Consider the following 3,424-nt stretch of genomic DNA (forward strand, 5'->3'; position numbering starts at 1 on the left):
TTTTCATCTGGGCTGCTCCTGGATTCCCTTCCATGGGTGACCAGAGTCTGGTAGCAGAGCTGATGGTTTCAGTGCCTGCAAAAGCTCAGAACCTGGTTTTCATTTAAATGTGTAAAATTATCTGAGTTGTTTCCCCCTTGATAAGGTTTACAAGTGTCTGTATATCTTTAGTTTTAGCAGAGGGCAGCTCAGCAGACAGCTTACCAAGTCCTGGTCAGAGAGATAAATTGCCTCGTGGAGCTGCACAATCGCCATCCACCATCTCCTGGGTGACTTTATAGCCAATGACAGAATTTTTCAAGTTCATAGAAACTCATGAAAGCACTTTCTGGTGTTTCCCCTTCTCCACTGATCTGCTCTTACTTAAAGCACAACCTGGATTGCTCCTGCTAGGGAACCAGTAGTTGGGCTGATGTTTTAGGGCCAGCAGAGCATTTCCTTGTTGCTAGCAGTTCTGTGCCAGAGGGAGTCCAGAGGAGCATCACAAAGGTGGTCTAAGGGCTGGAGCACTTCTTCTATGAAGACAGGTTGAAGGAGTTGGTGTTGTTCAGCCTAGACAAGACTGGAGGAACATTAGAGCTGCATTCCAATATCTGAAAAGATCCCACAAGAAGGCTGCAGAGGGACTTTTTGTAAGGGTGTCTAGCAATAGGTCAAGGGGGAATAGTTTTAAGCTGAGTGAAAGTTTAGACTGGATCTTAGGAAGAAATTCTTCAGTATGAGGATGGTGAGGCTCTGGAACAGGTTGCCCAGGGAGGCTGTGAGTGCTTCCTTCCTGGGAATGCTCAAGGCTAGGCTGGATGAGGCCTTGCACAGTGAGTCTAGCTGAGGTGTCCCTGCCCATGGTGAGAAGTTTGGAGTAGATGCTGTCTAAGGTCTCTCCATTAACAAATTGAGCTTTATGGAGCTTCTTTGAAAGGTTATCAGGCAACTGAGTGGTTCCATGCCTGCCTTTGCTGCTCTTTTGGAGTCAGGCTTTCATAACCACATATTTGTAGATCTTTTGGGCTGCTTCATCCCATAATTTGTTCACATTATTGGCATAGAACCTCCTCCAGCAGAAGAGGGCATGTGATATATGGAATAGTATCATGGAACTGTTTTGATTGGAAAAGACTCTTATGACCATCAAGTCCAACTGCTGACCTAACACCACCATGGGCCACTAACCAATATCCCAAACTGCCATGTCCATGTGGTTTTTTTTTAACACCTCCAGGGAGGGTGCATCTGTGGTGGAGAGGTCCTTGAAGCTCTTCCCAGTTTCATGGGTCTTTTCTGATCAACATGGGACATGGAAGTTGTTGGACATGGACTCTCTTGTTTCTGAACCACCAAGTATCCTGGTCCTTGACAGGGCAGCAATTGTCTGAGGCCAAAATGATACCAAAGCAGTCCAGGTTGTGCTGGTTTATCTGCTGGTGGCTCCAGGGCAGGTCAAGTGAAACTCAGTACTGGTCTAGCTAAGGGAGCAGAAAGGAAGGTGGAGGAACCAGGTTTGATATTTGCCTGTAATGCCACAGGTGGCAGCTTAGTAAAATAGTTTAAACATCTGTAAGTTACTATGTCAAAAGCTGAATGCAAATAATTACCCTGATTCCACTAATTGATGCTAAATAGGAAGAGAAAGAATGCAAGAGAAAAGCCCTCCTAGAAACAATCAATGAATTAAAGATGCTTGGGGATATAAATTCAGCAGTTAAATGAGATACTAATGAAGATGGGAGTTTAATGGTGAGTACTCTCATTACATTGTTTTAAAAACTCCATTTGGTGCAGATTTGGCACTGGTAAGAGGGAGACAGCCTCGTGACAAACATCCACGAGAACAAAAGTTGCTCGGACGCATGAGTACAAGCACTGCTGCTCATTGCTGAGTTGCTCTGCTTCCCCCTTTCTGCAAGCTGCTGTATGCTCGGGGTGGGGGGTGTGGGGGGGAGAGGAATGTGGAGCAGTTAATTAAAAAACAACTAATGGCTGTTCCACAGGGTCAGTCTGCTTCTCGGAGCCTAAAACGTGCAGGATATTACCACATGTATCATTTTTTTTGACACTGGAGGACAATTGCTGAGCCCAGCCACATTGCTACTGGTTTTAAAGGAGCACTTAGTTAACTAGATATGAGCTGAGCAGGTTTGGCTGGAAAGGGGCACTGGACTTCCAAAGAAGGCAGTTGCTCAGATATTGCCAGGCTGCAAATTTGGGATTCTGTTTCCCAGATTTTGTCAGCTCTGCTAGGGAGCATGGTGCTGTTACTGCCCTGCTCCTGCTATGGTCCCATGGCTGGATAGAAACTCTGTCCCCAGACTCTCAAAGCATGTTTCACTTAACCTGTTCTGGACAATTCCTGCCTTAGGATGAGATACCCTGAGAAGAGACCTTCTGGTGGCCTTTCAGTAGCTGAAGTGGGCTGCAAGAAAGCTGAGGAGGGACTTCTTGCAAGGGGTCATAGTGATAGGATGTGGGGGAATGGCCTTGAACTGGAAGAGAGGAGATTTAGACTGAAGATTAGGAAGGAATTCTTAACAATGTTGAGGCTTTGGAACAGTTTTCCCAGGGAAGTGGTGGATGTCCCCTCTCTGGGAGTGTTCAAGGCCAGGTTGGATGGTGTCTTGAGAAACCTGGTGTAGTGGGAGATGCCCTTGCCCATGGCAGGGAGTTGAAACTAGCTGATCTTGAAAGTCCCTTCCAGCTCAAACCAGTTTGTGATTCTATGATGACTTTATGAATCATGCTCCCCAAGCTCCCATTCCTCTCTGCAGCCTGGGCAACAGCTCAGCCTTGTCAGTCAGGTGGGCAGCTTACAGCTGCTGACTGCAGCCCACTCTTGCTCTGACTGGATCAACACTGCTCTTGGAGAGAAAGAATCCACCATACCCCACTCCTGCAGGGCTCCAGCCCTGCTGTGGATGTGAAGAGCTGGCTCGGTGACATCTGTTTTGCCTCAACCCCAACAAGGCATTTTCCTCCCATCAGTGAGGAATTTGGTGTCCACAATTCTTTTCCTTTATCTCATGCTTAGGTTTAAACTGCATCTCTGCTGGTAGATGTCCTGCTTTGATTAATATTAAACTTCTAGATCATCTCTTTGAATTGGAGCAATTTCTTATGACAAATAGTCCAGAGAGGCAGATTTCTGAGTGATTAGTGGCAGGCTGAGAGCGCTGGATGCTCAGGGAGCTTAACGATTCGTGGCCAGATTCATTCACCATGGTTAGAGCGGTGGGCATGTCACAGCTGTGAGTCCTCTGGCAAAACCTCAGCCTGAAAAGATTTTAAATCAGGAGCTGAGTTTTCCATCTTCCTCCTTTCCTGATTGCCTGCCTCCATGAGAGAGAGAGCAGGAGACACATCCCAGAACACACTGAAAAACCTCTGTCTGGGGCTGGAAGTCTCTTCAATTTTCTCCAAATTCCTGGGCACA

This window comes from Pogoniulus pusillus, chromosome 11, assembly GCF_015220805.1.
Source record: "Pogoniulus pusillus isolate bPogPus1 chromosome 11, bPogPus1.pri, whole genome shotgun sequence".
NCBI classification, from domain to species: domain Eukaryota; kingdom Metazoa; phylum Chordata; class Aves; order Piciformes; family Lybiidae; genus Pogoniulus; species Pogoniulus pusillus.